The 21,852-nt window shown below is 46.6% G+C and overlaps 1 protein-coding gene across 6 annotated transcripts in view; it reads left to right on the top strand.

Annotated features, from left to right (window-relative positions):
- The window catches only part of RERE (arginine-glutamic acid dipeptide repeats), a 174,643-nt gene that overhangs the window by 23,218 nt on the left and 129,573 nt on the right, over nt 1–21,852 (top strand). The window contains exon 1 of one of the 6 annotated variants that reach the window (XM_068171472.1): nt 11,976–12,063. The exons of 3 other annotated variants lie outside the window; for them this stretch is intronic. The gene's annotated coding sequence lies outside the window, so the exon portion shown is untranslated. Of the gene's footprint in view, nt 1–11,975; nt 12,064–16,901; nt 17,038–21,852 lie in introns of those variants that run through there. 2 more of the 6 variants (XM_068171474.1, XM_068171475.1) reach the window with 2 other exon arrangements.

The raw sequence follows: 21,852 nt of genomic DNA, 5'->3' as shown, positions 1-21,852 counted from the left end.
GGCTCTTGTGGGGAAATGGCAGATAATTCCTAGTGGGATAATCTGCACCTTTATTTTTAGAAACAAAACCCTTCCCAGAGAAACAAACCCTCTGCTGTCGTTATGTCATTGTGGGGACGTCTGGCAAAGTTTTAGCTCCTTGTGTCATGAACTCAGCTGTGTCTTGATACTGGAAACAAAAGTTGTCTGTTTAATTATGTGCTAGACAACAAAAAATGTTTCCTACTCAGCTCATACTTTGTTTTTATAATTGTGTCTTGAACCTTCAGGCAAAACCCTGAAGCAAAGTATTCCTCACTCTGTGTTCCTTCCACTGGTGTTTTGGAGGAAAAGCTACTGAAATGTCATTCTTTCCACTAGATGAGCTCACAGTGCAAATAAAATTTCAGAATGGGATTTCCCTTATTTTTGGTAGATTGCCTCCCCTGAAAATTACAGTAATCACTTGGGTACAAGCTTTTCAGAGGCAGAAGAAAAAGTTTCAGGAGCTCACTTCTGCTTTCAGAAGTACCTAGAAACCAGAATGTGGCAGGGTAGTGTTGGAATCCCTTTTCAGCTTGTGTGCACTCGTTCTGTCCCTGTTCTGGCCACTGCAGATCATCTTCTGTGTCCCAGGTAAACCTGAATTTGAGAACATAAGGATATTTCAAACCATTCAGCCTCTTTTGGAGTCTGGCATTTTTATCCACCCCACCCCAGGAACCAAAACCAGGGAATATCAGTTTGTCAAATATACCCAGCAAAGTCTTAGGAATTAAAAATAGCAAAATGCAATTACAGGCTAATTGATGAATGTAATTAGATGTAGATTTGACCAAAACTAGGTTCTGCAGCATTAGCAATTTAATTACAAAATGCCTTGTGATTGTAAAACTAGCGAGAAATACTTTGCTGGTAGCTGTAGCTGCTCTTTCACATCCTGTTTTTCACAAAATCAGCTTTAGGAGCCATCGTATGAGCAAGTGAAATATTCAAATTTGCATCTGAGTGAATCTTGCTCTGGAAACTTAAGCACAGTTCAAAATTTAAACTGCAGGGAGCCGGCCCAGGTGGTCACAGGTGGGACAGGACACAGAGGGGAGATGCTGCTCTGGCCAGGCCTGGCATTATTACTGGAATAGTGTCAGGAAAGGGCACAGTCCTGCTGAGCCACTGGGAAAGCCACTCAATCTCGTTAGCAGACACTGTGCACCCCAAAGAGGATTACACTGCAATTATGGTTCGTAGGGCATCTTCTCATTGCTCTCCGAAGGAGATTGATTTATTTGTCAGGTGTGTGAATGACAAAACACAAAATGGGAGTTATTTTCTTAATAAAATGTACATTTCATGTAACACTTGAGATGTGCTCTTCTAAATAACCTCATAATGATCTGCAAGCTTGCCTTGCCTTAAGAAGATTAAGGAATTAATGTCAAATTACAGACACAGCTGCAAATAGTACTTGCCGTGTTCAGTGTGCGGGAGGGGTAGACAGTTGATAAACATGAAATATTTTATTACATGTGTTGTTTTCTTAGAGGAAGAATGCCAGGTGTTAGGATGATTGAATGCTGTGAGTGTGTGAGGGGAAGAGATGCCCTGGCCAGTGAGACCCTGGTGGTCTGAGGGGTTTGGCTGAGGATGCAGGCAGAGCTGCTCAGCAGCTGAAGGTGTCAGCTCAGCTCTGCATCAGCCAGTTGCTGTGTGTCAGCACAGGGGGTGAGATCACAGCTCCACAGTCAGTGTTCCTGTGTGCAGGGGTGAGTTTTGGGTGACACAATGACAAAATGCCTAAGAAGATTGTCTGTGTTACATAATGCTAATGGAATTATGGTTGGATAAACACATTAATATAAGGGAGGGAGAAAATGCCCAGTCTTTAGCTGTGGCAGGCATAAATGTTGCTGCTGAAAGCCATGGCATAATTTCTGGAAACGGTTTTAAGTTCAGTGTAGCTGGTTAAAAATAACACTTAATAAGTTTTCTTTTTCCGAGCTGTAAATGGCTTACCTTAATCTTTCTATTTTGGTCAAGTGAAAGGGAAATGAGGTCTGAAGAATTGCTCTTTAGCAAAAGATGTGAGAGGCACCAAGATTACTGCTCTGTCAGAGGAATTGCAGGTGATTTTTGCTCACGTTCAGAATCAGAGCAGGGGGGTTACAGAAAGAAAGGGTTCTGCTAAAACAGGGGCTGCACCATTGATCCTTTTTGAGGAGAGTCTGTACTGAGGGTTGGAGCTATCAGAGGCTCTAGGTTTGTCTTTCAATAGATGCTGGTTTTAGCTACTCTTCTTAGTTATTTGTTGATGTTCTAAGGTAAAGAAACTTGTGAGAAGGCCTGGGCTTAAAACTTCACGTTGCTGCTTGCACTGAGAGTTGTAGAACTGCAGATCCTGTGAGCAGGAAGTCTGGCAGATACCTTGGCTGGCTGTGACACTTAATTTTGGCCTTAAGAGCTGTGCTTCTCTTGCAGCAAGTATCTCTGAGGAAGACAGTTTGTGATGGAAGCGTGCTGTATCCTTTTGGTACATCAGCGTTTCCGCCTGTTTGTGTTGGCAAGGATTTTTCTGACCTTTTCCAAATCCTTATTTTCCTGGCAGTGACTTTGTGTTGAAGAGACAAATTATTTTCTTCTGCCTCTTTGGCTTTACGTTGAACTTGTTTAAATATTTCAAAAATCATTTTATTTAAACTCCTCGTTTCCCCTGTGATTGACTTTAAAGGAATGGTGGTTCGGAGGTAGCCCTGGGTCCTCACAGCCCTGAGTTCTGCCTGAGTCCAGAGGAAGGTCCTCAGGAGGTGTCTCTGAATCCCCTCAGATGCAGGACAAGTGTCCTCGCCAAGGCAGATGAGAAGGATAATTGTAGATTTTCTGAAGGATAGGTTCAGGTCTCAGGGGTGTGAGGGAAGCTCCAGAGCTGACCTTGTGTGTTCCCCTGCCTTCGCGGGCTGGAGCCTGTGGCCCTGGCACTGAGTGAGGATGAGGGTGGTGGGGTGAAGGAGCAACATTCCCCCTTATTTCAGGATTGCCTGCACAGCTCCCTGGGAATCCCTGGCATTGTGTAACTCATTCTGTGCCCTCAGTCAGCACTGTGAGCCTGCCTGATTTGGGGGATAAAACCAAAAAGACATCATGGAACTCTGCAGAATGCTTTTTCTGGGGCCCTTCGCCTCCTAAGGGCTCAGATTTGGAAGAAATGAATCCCTAATAATTGAATTGATTAATATTTCCTGATTAGAGGCTCTCTGCACAGCTCCTTGTGACGCTTATCCTTTGCATGTACCTGCTTGAAGCAAAAAGTTTACAATCAGTGAGTGAGAGTTTAATGACACACTTGCAGTTACCCTCGTTTGAGGTTGAAGTGGGTCTTTTGGTCATAGTTTGATAACTAAGTGGATTTTAATTAACTGAAATCCTCTGCCTTAAAACCTTTCACTTACAAATAACAATTAAAAACTCCAGTTCAAGGATGGCTCCTGCAATCCATACTTGGCCTGATATAAAAAATCTGGGAAGCAGAAAAGCTTCTTTATTCACTTCAGTGAAAGGTGCATGTGAAGTCTTGGGAAAGAAAGCCGAGTCTTTATTCAGGATGAGGTGGCTAATTCTCCTCCAGCTGAGAAACAGTGCCTTATTTTTAATAGCTTTGTACTTTCGTCAGAGGTGGTGTCTAATTTTGTTATCAGCACACGGATAGGACTTCAGGGAGAGCAGAGATGAATGTACGCTGGGTGTAAATTTAGGAAATACATTTATTCCCTGAAGCGTGCAAAGCGCTGCTGACTTTCCCGATATATAAAGGTAAAATATTGCTGATTCCAGAGCTCTGCAGGGAGCAGGGGCCGCGCTGAGTGGGACACCAGAGTGGTGTCAGGGATGAGGAGTTGGCTCTAGAGGGTGCTCTGAACCAAGGCAGCGCCTCCTTCCCCTCTTTAACAGCCACTGATGAGGTTTTGCTGAAGAAAAACAATAAAAATCTCTCTGCCTCCCTCCTGCCCTCCTCCCCAAGCACATGGGCTCGCACTTTATTGGAAACCTGAATATTAGTTTGGCCTGGAGAGTTTTTCTGGAAGATGCTGCTTAATTATTTAGCTCTAGGGGGATTCCTGCACTGTGAGCTCTAACATCCTTCCCCGTGTTCTCATGCTGATTTAAATAATTTGGATGTTTAAGTATCTTTGGAGGGCTTTGGAGAGCATAAATAAAAGGATGAATGGTTCAAACTTGATGGCATTTTCTCCCTTTCTTGGACAGGAGGTGAATCACTGCATTTTTGCCTCAATATATTAATAGAGAAGGAAGCAGTGTCTTGACCTGCTGTGATTTTTAATATCCCTTTCTAGCAGCCAGTAATAACTGGTAGTAAAACATGTAATAACAGACAAATTCCACAGTGAGATTTCACACAGGGTTTTTTTTTGCTGTTGGCTGTAAGTGTCTGTGTGACACTTTCATCTTCTCCTTTCATTTTCCAGTCCTGTGACCCTGCCCCAAACGTCCTTGGGAGGGAATTTCCTGGGCACTGCAAAACCTCGAGGTGCTGATGGTGCTCAGGGCTGGGCTTCAGCACAGGGTGACTCCCAGGTCTCTATTTCTGGCTGAGTTTTAATTGATTTTTCCTCCAAGCATGGCAATTGTTTCCTTGATGCCAAGAAAAAGTTTGAAGCTGGAGTTTTTGGCCAAGGAATATTTCCATCTGCAAGTGTCACATCTGTCCAGATCTCTTGTCTCTTTGCTGGTTTTTGGCAGGGCTGTTGCTGTTCTTTTCTAGCTTAAAAGAAAGCCTTGAGTGCCAGCAGTGCGTGGCCATTGTGGCACATTAAAAACCGGGGGCTGTGATTGTTTGGGCTCTCCTCTTTTGTTCCACTGCAGTACTTTGTGTTTTTCCTCTGGAAAAATGTAACTGTTTCCCCCTGAATATGCAATCGGGTAATAGAAATCTCGTAATTTTTACCTCTGACTTGAGTGGTTATGAGGACAGTAATTGTTTCAGCCTGATGGAGATTAAAACTTGTCTCCCATGTCAGTTATTAAATGTGGAAATAGCTGCAGGGTGTGGAATAAAATATTTGATTTACAGTGCAACTCTGTGAAAGGCTGTAACACAAGAGCTGTATGGATTTGTTCGGTATAAAAGCTTCATTTGAGAGGGGAAGCAGCAGCCTCTGACCATTTCTGGTTGTGATTTCTATTTTAGTAGGTGGGAGCCCAGTGTGGTGATTTGTGTGGTGTAATGATGATAATTCTGAGCTGGAAGATGAGTTGTCTGTAATTCTGAGCCTCTCTCAGTGCTCCAGCTTCTTATCAGCAGAGTTAACTGGGGCTGAACTGCCTGTAATTCATGGAGTTTTCCTTTTCCTGAGTTAAAGGTTAAAGTTATTACAAGCATGTGTGTGAGCTGTTGTTGGCATTGCAGAGTGCTCTGGATGCTTGCACATTATTGCTGTGGACATATTTTTCTACTTAACGTGGTGAGCAGTTGTTTAATTGGAAAAGCTGTTACTTCTCTTGATCCTGAGCATAGTAAAAATCAATGTCTTCTCTGCAGTCTGAACTAATAGGAATCAAACTCATTGAAGGATGAAAATGGTTTAATCAACAGAGAGATGTCTTAAAGGTTATTTAAAAAACAAAAGCAACCACCAAGCCCACAAACAAACCAAAGAGCCCAGCCCAGGTCTGGAGCTAATGAGGAAAACGTGGTGTGTGCCACCTTCAGCTGCACTGACAAGGGAAGGGAGGAAAGTTTCCATCTGCCATGGATGGAGGGATATTCTTGGGAGCCATTTGATTTCAAAGGCTTTTCTTTTAAACACCAATTGTCTGTATCTTCAGCCTTTGTATGAACTGACAAAAATGAGGTCTAATGATGGGTTTCTTTGTAGTGGAAGCCATGAAAGGGACTTTGTCTTTTCATTCCAAGAACTGAATCTAAGGCGATTGTCAGCCTTGTTCTTGACCTCGTTTGTCCAGCGAGCTCTGCTTATTTCAGATACATTTCAAATAGAGTTTCCTGGCTGGCTCCTGGAACCCCAAAGGGGAGATTTCCTTGGGAAGGGAGTAGTGAGAGGAATGACAGCTGCATGTTTACCTGCGTATGAAGTTACACAGACGTGTGCTACAGCAGATGAGTGATTTCAGAGTTTTCCTCCTGGAACTTGATGGCTGAAGGTAATAAAGAACGAAATGGATAACCTGGCGTGTGTTCTGTGACTGCTTAATGCTGATTCTATGAAACTGGAACAAAGTGTAACCTTTAAATTACGATTTTACCTCTTGATGTGCCACACCGGCATGTTCAGATCCTAAAAAGCAAAGCAGCAAATCTCATTTCATGAGGAAGTTGCCTGCCAAGCTTTACTACAAGTCTTAGGAATGGATTGTTAACGAGCTCATGATGTGACATGTATACTTCTTTCTGATAAAACATTAGCATGAAAATTGAGCAGTTCCTGTCATTCACCTCTCCAAACCCAGACAGAGCTCAGAAAGCGAAGGTGCTCATGGTTTGCTCTGGGAATCACAAGTTGGGATCTGCCTGAGCCCCTTCTGTGTTCCTATGTCCTCCTCTGGGTTCCTGATCCTCCTCTGGGTTCCTGATCCTCCTCTGGGTTCTTGAGCCCTCCAGTGGGTTCCTGAGCCCCCCTGGGTCCCTGTGCCCTTTCCATGCCCCTTCATTTCTTCCCTGGTCCATGGCTCAGTCCATGAGGGCACTGGCAGCTGAGGGGAGCTGGGCACGTTCAGGGCTTTCCCGGGATGTTGCTGAGCTCTGTGTTCCGTGGATTCCTGTGCCCTGTGGGTTCCTGTGCTTTATGGATTCCTGTGCTCCGTGGGTTCCTGTGCTCCGTGGGTTCCTGTGCTCCGTGGGTTCCTGTGCTTTATGGGTTCCTGTGCTTTATGGGTTCCTGTGCTTTATGGGTTCCTGTGCTCCGTGGGTTCCCGTGCTCCGTGGGTTCCTGTGCTTTATGGATTCCTGTGCACTGTGGGTTCCTGTGCTTTATGGATTCCTGTGCTCCGTGGGCTCCTGTGCTCCGTGGGTTCCTGTGCTTTATGGATTCCTGTGCTCCGTGGGTTCCTGTGCTCCGTGGGTTCCTGTGCTTTATGGATTCCTGTGCTCTGTGGGTTCCTGTGCTCCGTGGATTCCTGTGCTTTATGGATTCCTGTGCTCCGTGGGTTCCTGTGCTCTGTGGGTTCCTGTGCTTTATGGATTCCTGTGCTCCGTGGATTCCTGTGCTCTGTGGGTTCCTGTGCTTTATGGATTCCTGTGCTCTGTGGGTTCCTGTGCTCTGTGGGTTCCTGTGCTTTGTGGGTTCCTGTGCTCTGTGGGCTCCTGTGCTTTATGGGTTCCTGTGCTCCGTGGGTTCCTGTGCTTTATGGATTCCTGTGCTTTATGGGTTCCTGTGCTTTATGGGTTCCTGTGCTCCGTGGGTTCCTGTGCTCCGTGGGTTCCTGTGCTCTGTGGGCTCCTGTGCTTTATGGATTCCTGTGCTCTGTGGGTTCCTGTGCTCCGTGGGTTCCCGTGCTCTGTGGGCTCCTGTGCTCTGTGGGCTCCTGTGCTCTGTGGGCTCCTGTGTTCTGTGGGTTCCTGTGCTTTATGGATTCCTGTGCTCCGTGGGTTCCTGTGCTTTATGGGTTCCTGTGTTCCGTGGGTTCCTGTGTTCCGTGGGTTCCTGTGTTCCGTGGGTTCCTGTGCTCCGTGGGCTCCTGTGCTCCGTGGGTTCCTGTGCTCCGTGGGTTCCTGTGCTCCGTGGGTTCCTGTGCTCTGTGGGCTCCTGTGCTCTGTGGGTTCCTGTGCTTTATGGATTCCTGTGCTCCGTGGGTTCCTGTGTTCCGTGGGTTCCTGTGCTCTGTGGGTTCCCGTGCTCCGTGGGTTCCTGTGCTTTATGGATTCCTGTGCTTTATGGGTTCCTGTGCTTGGTGGAGTCTCTCTCCCTCGGTGCTCTCCGTGGGGCTGCTGGCAGCACTGAAATCCCATTTCCAGTTGCCATCCCAGCTCTTCCCTTGGTGTGCAGTGCCCGGGTGGGCTCCCACTGTGGTTTAAGGCTGGCACCAGATGGCAATGCCCTGGCACCTCCCTGCAGCCCGGGCACAGCTCGGGCCCTTCTTGTTCAGAGGCTTCTGCAGTGTCTGCTGGCTCCAAAGCTTTGCTGTTCCATTGGGAATTGCCTCCCATCCTCTGGAGCCCCCCCGTCCCTTGCTCCAGGAGGGTTTGTTCTGCCTGTGGGTTTCATGCAGGACACCTAAGGACTTCCTTAAATGAATGGTTGTTTTATGGAATTGACCCTCTGGGCGCGTGTTTCAGGGCTGGCTGTGCAGTCTGCAGGAGGTTATTTCATCCCAGCTGTAATGCCTGGGACACGGCTTAGCGTGGCGGGGAATGGGGCTCTGGTATTTTGCAGCTTGCTGCAGGGACTTCCAAGGAAATTCCACTGAATCCTCTCACACATCCTTACTGCTAGGATGCCTTGGAATTATTTGGTTGCCTCATCCTGGTGGGGGTTATGTATTTGAAGTTTTTGCTGTTTTATCTCTGTATCACAAGAAGCTAAATAGAACACCTGGGATGCCTTTTATGTTGAAATCTTTAATAGGCCACTGAAGGAACCGTGTAAAGGAAAAACTGATGTGTTGCAGGTTTAGCCTTCCTAAAAATACAGAATTTAAACATTCCTGTAGTAGCTGAAGTACACATGAAACCAACATAAATGGAGTTAAGACTATTGTGTGTTTTACTTGAGAATTTGAAGGAAGTTCAGTGTCAGGACACAGCCATGAGAATGGGATTTTTAAGCCTTCAGTGTGATTCTGTTGTTTTATGTTGCATACTGAAAGGAAAACGTGCATTGTGTTGCCAAGCAGCATGGAGCTGATTTATGCTGAGATATACAGCAGGATCCTTTGCTTTTGAGAGTGTTTGCTAAGTTGGTGTAAGCCCTGCTTGGCTATTGCCACCTCCTCATCTCCAGTGTGAGCAACATTGTGAAACTAATTTTGAAAAGCTTTTTTGGCTGTTAATTGGTTGATAGCAGCTATCAAAAATCTGCTGCTTCCTTTCAGTTGACTCAAAGTTCCTGTGTAGGTGGCTGCAGACTGAGTGCTGTGTGAAACGCAGCCCTGCACCAGTAAATCCCTGTCTGCTGGAGAAAAAACAAACCAAAACGAGTCCAGCAAACTGCTAAAATAATAATGCTTCCTGTGGGAGTGAGGCTGTCTAGTTTGCTTACTCTCAGAAGCTGTGGAGGGAAGAGAAGAGGGATAAAGTGAGAATCTCTGCATGATTCCATGTTTTGGGGATTCTGGGGAGGTGTGGAGGAGCAAAGCCTGGATGAGTTCCACCCACTGAGTACCTTGTGCTGAGACTTTGGGAAGGGAAGAGTTCCTTCCTCCTGTAACTGAACGGGAGCTGAGTGGTTTCAGACTGTTGATATTTTTTCAAGATTACAGTAGAAGCTTCCTGTTTTTAGAGCTTATCTCCCTGTCTGGAGGGAGAGGTTATTATAGGTACGGTCACATCCTGTGGTTGTTGTCACTTGTTAAAAAAAAAAAAAAAAAGCCATTTGAATTTTCAGAGGCCTTTGAATGTGTGAGTGATTACGGCTCCAAAAACTGAGCTGCAGCCTCAGTTCCCCTCTCCTCTGTGATCTCAATAAAAGGCTGTAAATCCTTTGCAAATTTTACATCTCTGTTAGTTCCATTTCTGTGTTGAGAAAATCCCTTGGTAAAGGATCTGTCTGGCTCTGGAAAGAAGATTGCAGAGGAAGCATTTGGGAGTCATTTCCTTCAGCGTGAGTACGAGCATGCTTTATGCTATAATAGTTTAAACATTCCACAGGCTCTTGATGGAGGTATCAAGTTTTCCATTCCCTGAGTTACTTTTCGTTTAAACTGGAGGGAAGAACAGGCAAACTCCCATTGTTTTACAGCTGCTTTGATAGAGCTGAAAAAGATGCAATTGCTTAATTCTTCCTTCCCTCCTTTGGCTTCACCCCTCCCACACACATTTAACTATTGAGAATTTTATTTTGTTTGCTTTTTTATATTCATCTGAGAACAAAGAGCTTCTTGTTGGTTTTAATCCATTTGTTACAATTTCAAGTATGTAAATTTTTCCTTTTAAATGAGTTTTTTTGACAAATATTTGGATTTTTTTTTTGTTCTATGTAAGATAATACGTTCTAAAATGAGTTGTGTGCATTCCTTTGTGTTAAATTCAAGAAGCTGCTGAACAGGTTGGTGTCTTGCCGTAAGTACCACAAAATCTGGCAGACACACTGCATTTTGTTTTAATATTCTTGGCTTACAGTTTACCATTCTGTAATCTGGAGTTTCCCAGGGCAGGGATTTTTTACAGAAACCCTTTTGAATTTAAGTGTTGGTCCCTACAGAGAAGAGGAAACAAACCAGAGGAGAAGTACCAGAAAAAAAAGTGATTTATTTTCCCCCCTTCTGTCTTCCCAGAAAAAGCATCCTGTACTTCTGGCTGAATTCTGTCCCCCCTTCTCTGCCTCAGGTTTGCTTCTGCTTGGCCACAGGGGGCTGGGCTCAGGGGTTTCTGTCCTGGCACAGCTGGGGGTTCAGGAGGGTTTGGGGTCTGGGGTTTCTGTCCTAGCACAGTTGGGGGTTCAGGAGGGTTTGGGGTCAGGGTTTCAGCAGGGTTTGGGGTCTGGGGTTTCTGTCCTGGCAGAGTTAGGGGTTCAGGAGGGTTTGGGGTCGGGGTTTCAGCAGGGTTTGGGGTCTGGGGTTTCTGTCCTGGCACAGTTGGGGGTTCAGGAGGGTTTGGGGTCGGGGTTTCAGCAGGGTTTGGGGTCTGGGGTTTCTGTCCTGGCACAGTTGGGGTTTCAGGAGAGTTTGGGGTCAGGGTTTCAGTTCGGTTTGGGGTCTGGGGTTTCTGTCCTGGCAGAGTTGGGGGTTCAGGAGGGTTTGGGGTCGGGGTTTCAGCAGGGTTTGGGGTCTGGGGTTTCTGTCCTGGCAGAGTTAGGGGTTCAGGAGGGTTTGGGGTCAGGGTTTCAGCAGGGTTTGGAGTCTGGGGTTTCTGTCCTGGCAGAGTTGGGGGTTCAGGAGGGTTTGGGGTCAGGGTTTCAGCAGGGTTTGGGGTCTGGGGTTTCTGTCCTGGCACAGTTGGGGGTTCAGGAGGGTTTGGGGTCGGGGTTTCAGCAGGGTTTGGGGTCTGGGGTTTCTGTCCTGGCACAGTTGGGGGTTCAGGAGGGTTTGGGGTCGGGGTTTCAGCAGGGTTTGGGGTCTGGGGTTTCTGTCCTGGCAGAGCTGTGGGTGTTCAGGGGGGAGAGCAGGGAGCAGGGGCTGGGCTGGCACTGCTGGGAACACTCTTTCCATTGTATGGGCACCTGGGAGTGAGCTCTGACAGGGCTGGGCTCTTTCTTGTTGGGCTGTGGTTGGTTGTTTGGGTTTTTTCTGGTATTTTTGGTTTGTTTGTTTTCCCCAACACTTCCTAAGCCAGGCCTTCCTGTAAAACCCTGCTTTTCTCACTGTTATCATGTGAACTGCTTTCGTCTTCACAGCTCCCTGGGGGAGCCAGTGTTGCTGTGACAGAAAGGCAGCGTGCACAGGATGCTGTGCACAAACAGCCCAGGGGATTTCTCCCAGGCACACACAGAGTGCAGTTAAGCAGCCCTGTGTCCTTGTCCCCCTTCTCAGGGATCCTGTGCCAGTGGCAGTTTTGGGCTGTGTCACAGCTCCAAGGCTGAGGGGCAATCCCAGGCAGCTTTCACCTCCTGAGGAGCAGCAAGGAGCACAGGTGCTGGCAGTGAGCTGGGTTTATTTCTGTGGGAGGCTTTGCTCTGTGTTTGTGCTTTGCTTGAGCTGCGTGCCTGAGTGGTCAGCTGGGGTTTGTCAGAGGTGTGACCCTGCAGGACTGCCACCGGGGCAGTTGCTGGTGACAGTTCCAGGAGGGCATCGCCTGCAACTGTGGGGCCCAGGGGTCCTTAAGAAGAGGCTGAAGTTCCTCACACTCTTCTGTGCTTGGGAGGGCTCTGACCCCAGAGTGCTGATGTGTGCTGGAGTTTAACAGGACCTGTGAGGACTTAGAGCTTGGCCAGAGGTCACCTGGAACATCCTGAGCACCAGGTAAGTACAGGGAAGGAGCCACAGTTCTTGAGCCATAAAATGTGCGACAGTGTTGGTAATTTGGTTTAACAGGGGAAACCTCATCCCAGCAAAACAAAATCTAACCCGGCAAAAAAAGCCAAGCCTCTTAAGGTCCATGGTGTGTAAAAGGGTGCAGGTTCCTTTTGGGGATTGGAGAGAGGCAAGGAAATGGCTCATCCCAATGCCAGCAGTTACAGTGTAGATGAAAATAACCCTTGGCACGCTGGTTTGTAAGAAGTGCTGTGTGTGTAAATGTGGTGCAGCGGAAGTGGCCGTGGCTGTTTAGCTGTGTGCAGAGTTTGCAGCAGAGTTGACAGCATTTACAGCCTCCCTGGGCTGGCACTGCAGCACCAAACGGCCTTTGGGTTGTGCTGGGGCAGGAACAGCGGTGCCCTGGCTTTCCTCTCACAGGCTGCGTTCAGCAGCGTGGAGAAGCACCCTGGTGTAACTGTGGAGCAGGGGCTGGGTTGGTGCTGTGGCTGCTGCAGCTCAGAGCAGGTTTCCTGTGGGTGCTCACAGATCTGCAAGTGCAGGCAAGACTTCTGCTGCGAGCGGATTTGAAGAAATTTGTGTGTAGACAGCAGTAACTGTCTTGTCAAGAGCTGGGCATCGGTTCCTCTCGCTGTTTGTGCCAAGAAAACAGCGCATTATTTACACAGGAACAGAGCCTCACCTCTCACCTGACCAAAGGTTTTGTGTTTAGATAGGGCCCAGGTGCTTTGATGTCCAAGTGCAAACAATCAGAAATGGGTTACAGACACTCAGGGCTGCTGCTGGGAGCAGAGGGAGGTGACCTTTCCTGCTGGCAGCCCAGCCAGCGATTCCTCTCCCCTGCTGAGAGATCTCCAGGTGACCGCTGGCCCCTGGAATTCTCCAGCTCACTTTCAGTTTAAGCTGCCTCTGTGTCAGGTTTTTGCTTTACTTGGAGGTACCGTGGGGGTTTTGGCTGGGGTTACACCACTGACAGAGACCGGGAAACCTGTGATGAGCACTGCGACTGATGACACACAAGGAAAACACTGTTGGGACAACATGAAGCTGTTACTTTGTTCTCCATGAACCTACTCCCTTCCTCTTCCCCCCTGCCCAAGGCCACATCCGAGGGGAGAGCTTGATTTAGTGGAGCTCTGAAGGCAGTGTTAAGTCCCCTTTTAAAAATAGGTCCAGCTTAGCAGGGGGTTAGCCTCCCTGCTTGCCTAAGCTGGGAAGTTGTGTTGGATTGGCTTTTAGGAAACACTTGTTGTGTCCGTGTCTCCATGTGTTCCTAAGAGGAGTTTAAGGCTTCTTTGTGTTCAGTCCGTGCGAGCCACCGGTGTTCTCCAGCCTGCTTTAAAACCTGACTGCGTGGGTGAGCCCCGAGTCAGAGGGAGCTGCTCCCAAGGGTTTGTGGTACCTCTGAAAAAAACAACTTAATGTACCCGTTTAATCTGTATAATCTCATTAAGCCTGTTTATGGCTAGTTGGTGTTCCAAGTGTTTGGATACCTGGGAGAGCCGGAATTGCTCCTTTGGAGCGGTTTTTCCAGCGGGTGGAATGTTTATGTGTGCTCGATGGCTCATTCTGTCAGAAGTGGGGAATGCTGCTGATTGATAGGTCTTGTGTCTTGGAGGGATTACATCTTTATTTAATATTCCTCCAATTTGTGTGTCTGTGTTTAATATTCTTCCAATAGGGTCGGAGCGGTGCGAAGTTATGAATTATTCGCGTTTGTTATGAGTCGTGTGTCTCGAAAGCAGCACATTTTCCAGCCCTTTGAAGATACACTGTCTGTCACTTCTCAGTGCTCAATCTTTCATGAGCTGAAGTGCGTGGGTACAGGATACAAAGTGTTACAGGATTCGGGGAAGCGCTGAAAGCCAAAGCTGTGAGTTAACAGGTGCTTCCCAGATTTTCGCTGCGAGAAGAGAAGGTGTGCAGGGCTGGATGTGCACACGCCTTTGAGCAGTGTCAGGAATTACTGACAGCAAGTCAAAGCCTTATTTCTTCAGATTTCCAGCTTCTGTTGTTTATTGTCACGACCTTAATGTTTCTTCAGCTAGGTGTTCTATTTAATTATGATGTTTATAGTAAATATCAGCTCCCTTGGCTGTGTGCTCAGGCCTGTAGCATGCGGAGTGCTTTGCTTGTAACTGCATCCCTTGTCTCAGTTCATTATCTGTTAATGGTACTCGACATGACAGGCTTGTTTTGATAAATGGAGCCTGCCAAGAAAGCTGGGATGGATTTTGCAGGCGCTGGAGTCGAGCTGTGTTTCATTGTGCAACACCAGAGGACTGATGCATGCTGGACCAAACACCACAGAGTGCAGTGAGAGGTCTCTGGGCAGTGGTTCCAGCCCTGTCCATCCAGGGAATCTCCACTCAAGGTCTCCTCTTTCCAGAGTATTTTCCTGATCCGTGTGGAAGTAGATTTTGCCTGGTCTTGATGGGCTTTGTGAATGTGTAACTCACATTCCCCTCCCACCCCCATTTTCAGATATCCAGCTTTCACAAGGGATACAAAAAGAAATGCTGTTGTAAGTTTATAATGCTGTGGCTAGCAAAGGTGTATTTCATGGCCAGGAAAAGATCTTTTATAGTCTATTTTCAAAAGATAAAAAGTCTCTATTGCAAAATGGAGCTTGAGGCTGTACTCTGTGCATGTTTTTTTATGTTAGTCTCTGAAATGGGGGCAGATCTCCATATCTCCTAGGAAAGCCAATTAGTGAAAGTTGAGTTGTCTCTGATGTCGGTGATTGAGTGCTGTGGCTGTTCTGCTCATTCAAGGATCTCCAGAATGCTGTATACAAACAGATGGGACTTGAGATGATTTCTCTGCCATCTCGCACACTGCTGAATTCAGAAGTTGGTTTGTGTTGGATTTGCAAGACAGTGTCTGAGATTCAAGAATAGTCTCCAGTTCTGTTGCTGTGCTCAGACTGCCAGATGCTGTGCTCTGCACTGTTTGGACAACTTTCATCCTAACGGGATACAAAGAAATCCACGCATTTAAAATTTATTTGTATTATCTGAGTGCATTTTCCCAATATATACCGACTTTAGGGATTTGTGATTCAAGCTGGCTGAGTCACCTGCCCTAGAGGGATAAGGTATTTTTGAACAACAACCATCAAACAGGGTATTTTTCAAATGATGAAACCTGGCCTGAATTAACTTCCTGCTGGAGAGCTCTTTTGGAAGTCATTAGGAGTGAAGCAGTGAGTTCCCTTCTACCATCTGCCAGGTGTTGGGCCACATTTGATCAGGAAATTGAGGAGCGAGGGTAAACGCGGTGTGGTGGCTTTGTGCTGACTGGAGGATTGAGTTTCAGCTCTGGCAGGTTTGGGGCTATCACACGGCTCCTTGGTTACAGAGCGTGTTTTGCACCAGCTCTGGCCAAGTTCAGGAGCTGTTGTACCATGAATATTGCAGGAGTGCAGCTCTTGCTGCACCACCCTCAATTTGTATTGATCACAGCAGCCCTGCGACGCGGCGAGGGCGCGTTGGAATTAATCAGCTTTTAGGGAGCTATTTCTAGAAAGTACAGAATAAATTTCAAACTTAGATCTTTGTCTGCTGAAGGACTCCTGGGCTCTAGTATGAAAATGGTAGAAATGGGCATGGATAAATAGCAGGAAGATACACAACTACAAATAATTAGCATCCTCTGGAAAGATGAAGTTGGCAGGCAGTACTTGAGGGTGTTGCTCTAATTAACCGGGTCTATGAACCTTAATGATTATCATTTTTTTCCTTTTTTTATTTTTAACTTGGCTTTGTAAAACTAGCTTGTCTGTGGTGAACTCCCATATTTATTTTATAGGTAAAATATTACTGTACGGCTAGGAAATGGATTTGCTCGGCAGGAATAAAGTGTATGTTGCCCCAAGGTAATGGATTACATAGATGACTTGTTTTGCATGTTATTCTGCAAGGGAAATAGCTCTAAAATTAAGGCGGTACTGACAACTGAAAGGTCACGGTTGTGGTGTTGAGGACCAACACAGGACATTGGGAGATGAGTTACAGGTTTGCGTGGAGATGCACAGTCAGATAAATATTCCTTCTTTATAAAAAATCCAATTAAAATCAGACGAATTACTGCTCCTAATGGGGGGAAGGAAGGCGTCGTAGGGAAGATTTTGAACAAAATGGCTCACTAATTGAAGGCAGCGCAGCCAAATCCCCGTGCAAAGTGTCTCAGCACGTGGCCCCGGCCAGCATCGCTTCCTCGCCGTGCCGGGGCTGCCTTACATCCCCACCCCCGTGCTGCGGGCCCGGGGGATGCTCGCCGCTCCGCTCGCCCATGCCATTTCCCGCTGAGCGCGCTGTTCCAGCGCTGCCATCAATCACGGGGCTCCCGGTTCCGGCGGGAGGCGGAGCGGGGCCGGGCGAGAGCCGGTGCCGAGCCCGCCGCGGCAGCGCAGCGCAGCGCGCCGGGCCGGTGCGCGGGGCCGGGCCGGTGCGCGGGGCCGGGCGGGGGCGGCGGGCCCGGGACGCTCCGCTCGGCTCCGGCCGCAGCTGCTCGGCGGCGGAGGGGCCTCCTTTTGTTCACCAGCTGCGCCTGCCGGCCCCGCTTCCTCCGTGCCTGCCCTTCCCGGAGCCCTCCTCCTCCTCCTCCTCCTCCTCCTCCTCCTGCTCCTGCTGCTGCTGCCGCTCCTCCCGCCGGGCTCCGCCGCCGGCAGCGGGGCAGGGCTCGGGCTCGGGGCTCGGGCTCGGGGCTCGCCCGCAGCCGGAGCCGCGGTGAGTGCCCCCCGTGCCCCCCGGAGCCGACGGATCGGGTGACTCGGTGCCTTACAAGTTGTACTCCCAGCAGGAGAACTAAGGCTGCTCTGCAAGTTGATTGTTACCTGGCTAACGATAACTGCCTGGATGGAGGAAAGGCTTGGCTTAATTCTCTTGTTCGCTTTGGGTTGCTCCAGTTGTTTTTATTTAATTTTTTTTTTTTTTTTTAGAAGTTGGATCGACTTGGTAGGTGAGGCGTGGGTAGGTTGTTATTGGCCTGGGAAGTTCAGAACGCTCTAAAGACTGCAGGGTTGTGGTGGTTTTGTTTTTTTTTTTCCCTTTATTTTCCCCCCCTTTTTTTTTTTTTTTTTTTTTTTTTATTTTTCCATAACAAATGCTTTACCTCCCTGTTCTAAATATAAACAGTTCGGGTAACCGGACTGCTGTGTTTAATTCTGTTTTTTAAAAGTAAATGAGATAAGGAGATAAGGATTGCATTTTCTTTTTCCTGGAAGAAAGTACTTTTTCTTTGCGCTTGGTACAATGGAATGCCTTTGAAGCACTAATTGGGACAGTGTGTGGTGTAACTCTTTAAACGATGTTTAATGGTGTTTTAAAATAGTGACAGGAGACCTGCTCGGCCACTTTGTTTCCTGAGGAAGAAAACCAGCTCTGCTTTGTTTTGCAGTTGGTTTTCAGCTCGTCTGAGTCCATGTGGCTTTGCCCTGCATTGTGTGCTGGATGGTCCTCACAGCCATATGGGGCTGCTTTCATTGTCGGGGGGTGGAAATGGCGCTTGACAAGGCCACTCCATTCCTTTCTTTCTTGTTTTAAACTTAACGTTAATGTTGGGCATGAAGCAGAAGAAAGTGGCGAATAGCAGCCCGGTGCAGTGCAGTTTGAGATGCTCCACAGATATGTTTCTTCTGGGAAGCCAGTTCAGAGTCAGCCGGGTTTCAAACCCCACAGACAGCACTATTCCAATGTAAAGCCGTTAATCTGCAGGCAATTAGTTCCAGACGTGCAACCGACTCCACATTTTTCTCAGTTTTTGTTCTTGCAGGCGTTTTTGCATCCTTGCGCCCGGTGACTGTCAGCAGACAGACGTTTGAGATGCCTGACAGCAAGCTGAGCGTGGTGCAGGAGCTGCATTTAAAAGCTTTTATTTGTTTTTCCAACCCTGCAATTTGGTGGTGTTTAAACTATTTTATAAAGATCTCTGGGACCAGTGAAAGGTGGTTTTCAGTCCCGAGCACTTGAGTGCTCATTGTGCTCTGGCAGGCTGGGTGCTTGGCAGGCACTTCTCGAAGTGTTATTTGATCTGGCAGCACGATAGAATTCACTTGGATTGCACAGTTTTTTTTCACCTCCCGGTCGCTGTTTGGAAGTGATGCATCAGCGAGTGTTGTTCGAGAGCGTATTTTAAGACCCAAACTGCGTGTATTGGCTTTAAACAGGATTCCAGAGAGAGGCAGTTCAGAATTTGTCTTGTTTTGTGGTTAGGATTTATGAATTGAGGCGAGGGCTGACGTAATCTATCCGACCACTTCCTTTGTGTGTGTTTTAGAGTTGATAGTGCTTTGTTTTGCTTAAAATAGCCAGGACTGCTTCTTGAATACTTTTCTATCTCCTTTCTGCTGTGGCCTTCAGTGTGAGCAGACAGCTTGTTCCAGTTGTGTGTGATTATGTCCCTTTGAGGAAATGGTTCCTTCCTTTTGTCACTAAGGTTCAGTGAATTGCTTGTATGCTAAGTAGATGAGACTTTAATTTTAATTAACATAATGATGCGTACAGCTGTTCTGTCAGAACGCATTGCCCGTCTTTGCAATTTTACTACAGGTTGTAGAGAATCCCTTGATGTGCCTCTCAAACCCTCTTTTGCTTACTTTTGTTTGTGTAAAGGTGACAAAGATGGGGCTTTGTCTCCTGGTGTGTGGTTAACAGCTCCCTGCCAGAGAGCCTGGGTTTGATTTTTGTGTGTGGGGAAGGAAATAAGCTGTTTATCACTGACCTAATCCTAAACCTCCTTGTCTTTCTGGTGGAGGGGGTTTATGCTGCCTATTGTTCTGCTTCAGAGTAGGCAGAAGTAACCTCTACATTTCTTACTGTTTAATTCTGTAATGGCTCTGCAGCTTTGTAGGGCTGGCTCTGAGTGTTAGGTCAGTGTGCACATGTTAATTGTTAATTGTTCTGGGACTTCTTCAGAGGATGTTGGGGGTTCTGCTGATATGGTGTATGTTGGATTGGAAGGCACACACTGTTCAGTTTTAAAAGAGTGCAGAGCAGCATTTTTGACACTTGTTGATATATGTGGCTAACAGGGTATTTCGGAGAGCCAGTGGCTGGTAAGAAAAGCGGCTGTGAGGGCAGGGTGCAGCAATGGGGGCAGGATGGTTAGGTGGTGCAGTGCTGCTGTTTTGGCCAAGTGATTTCCAAATGAAGGCTGTGCCTTTGGAGCATTAGGCTGGGCTCTGACACAGTTAGGGCTAGGTTTCACATCCAAAGGTGAGAACTCAAACTCCAAGCAAACTTTGGAATAAATACTATTTTAGATAGGTTAGAAGGTGCTGCCTGGGGCTGCTGGAGTCCCCAGCTGGTGGCTGTGCCACTCTGGCCAGTGGCCACTGACAAACCCTGCCTGGAGCTGGGGTTTGAGCTGCTGCTGGTCCCAGGCAGCCCGTTGGGTTAAAGAAATCCCAGTTGGGTTAAAGAAATCCCAGTTGGGTTAAAGAAATCCCAGTTGGGTTAAAGAAATCCCAGTTGGGTTAAAGAAATCCCAGTTGGGTTAAAGAAATCCCAGTTGGGTTAAAGAAATCCCAGCTGGGTTAAAGAATTCCCAGCTGTGCTGAGCTGAGAGCTGCTCTCAGGGCTGTGAGTGCTGGGGGATGCTGCTCAGCCCCACGGCTGAGGGTCAGGGATGGGACAGGAGCAGCAGCATTTTCTGGGCACTGGCAGCAGGAATTCTGTAGCCTGTGGTGCTGGAGGCAGTGCCAAGCCTGACAGCTTTCCTGGGGGTGGCTCAGCCTGGGATGGGGTCAGCAAGCTGCACATCACTTTCATTAGTTTTTGTGAGCTGTAATGTTTTGGCCAAGATACCTATTCCTGCTCTGAAGTAACTTTTATTTTTGCTCGAGCCTTGTGTATTTAAAGTGCCAGACTCAGTAAATGACACATGAGAGCACTGAGCAGTTCTGTTTTGTGTTTTAAAGGTAAATAAAATGAGAAATGGTTTCTAAACCGCTGCAGTCCTGACCAGCAGGCACCCTGATGCTCTGCTGGGAGTGGATATAAACCTTCAGTGCAGTGGGGAGGCCTTACCTGGAGTAATCAGCAGCCCCTGACAGGCAGATGAATGTGCAGATCTTTATAAATGTGTATAAAAACATGTCAGGAGGGCACTGGCGAAGCAGGGCTGTGTCAGCAGAGCTGGATAATCCAAACTCGTGTCAACTGGACCTTGCTTAGCCTTGCTCCTTTGGCTGGTTCTCCAGTATTTCAGAGCACAGGACAAATTTCTCTGTTGCTAAAGACTGGAAAAGCCTTTAATGATGTAACACTCCCAGATAAATAAAGAGAACACATGAAATGCATGCTATCAGAAAAACTGCATGAAAAATAATGTCAGGAATCTTGAAATGAAATCAGAGGGAAATCTGGTTTAACATTCTTCAGCTTTCTCAGCAGAAGTGAAACTCTTTCCAGAAGAGTGGACAAAAATAATATTTATTCCAAAGTTTGCCTGGAGTAGTGGTTTGAGTTCTGACCTTTGGATACAAAGTGAGAACAAATAGGGTTGGAAAATGTAAATGATTAAAACAAGCTGTCCTTCCCTAGGAAACATTTGTGTCAAGTTTTTCCAAGGAAAGGGCTTGGTAATTGGATAAATGTTTTACTAGTGGATAGCTAGTGTTTGATTGTAATGTGTAGATTTTCTCGTGGATTTTTTTTTTTTTTGGTGTAATTGCTGTGTTTGGAATTCAGGCATTTTCTAATGTTAGCAGAAGTACAGAAGAAGTGGAGGCTGTAAATTCAGCATTAATGATGTAGCTGTGCTCTTCTCTTGGGAAGGAATGGCAAATTTTGAAAGGAAACTTGGTTTAATTAGTCTTCTGTGAATGGATATCACTTTCATTTTCATAAGATGACAATACAGTGTGAAATAACAAATCTGGAATGTGTTAGTACTGGGATCTAGAAGTTTTGATACTTACAGGTTTCTCATTTCTTATTTTTCTCTTTTTTTAAAAAAATGAGCTGACTGTAAAAAGCTGTGATTAGGTAAACCTTTTACTGAAAGCAACCAATTTTGGTGTAGATAATTGCTGCTTCTGTAACACCAGTTTTGTACATGAAATATATTTTGTCTTAAGTGCTGATTTGAATTTTCTTGAGACTAGCAAGAAAAAATGTCTTGGTTTTGGCAGTGTTTCTTTGTGAATCTGCTTATTTGTAGAGATCAAAATTACTTGTTTTTTTGAAATAAAACTGAAATTTTGCTAATAGGCAGTAAGTGTTCCAGCAGCATCTGCAGTTCTGTCCTTACTGTGGGAAGTTCTCTGCATTTCTGTTCCTGCCCACAGCAGATTTTTTGAGCCAGGCACAGATTGAACCTGGGAACTCAGTTAGCTGTGGTTTTTGCTGTTGAGAAGTTTCCTGGCTTTGCTCAGTGCCTGATGAGCACAGTGCCCCAGTGAGCAGTGAGATCAGTGTGGAAATGACTGAGCCATAATGTGAGTCAATACAATTCAAGCACTTAAGGTTGGGGATTTTTTTCCCTGAGTTTGACATAGTAACAGATCCCTACAGAATTTATTCTTCCAAGCAGTCAAAACACACTGTATTTGCTCCTTTTCCTATTGAAATCTAACAAAGAAGCCAAAAATCAGATTTCCATTTCCTGGTAATAAAGCTATTCCTTCGAGATTAGAGCTGGGAATGGATTTTTTATATATATATATATATATATGGCAGTTCCTGCTTAATAATTGAATGTTCTTTGGTGTCTCGTGTGCTGAAGTGTGAGAGTATGTGAGACAGAACTCATTTTCCCTGTGTGTTTAATATC

This window comes from Anomalospiza imberbis, chromosome 23 (assembly GCF_031753505.1).
Source record: "Anomalospiza imberbis isolate Cuckoo-Finch-1a 21T00152 chromosome 23, ASM3175350v1, whole genome shotgun sequence".
NCBI classification, from domain to species: Eukaryota; Metazoa; Chordata; class Aves; order Passeriformes; family Viduidae; genus Anomalospiza; species Anomalospiza imberbis.
This window is presented reverse-complemented; position numbering and strand designations above follow the sequence as displayed.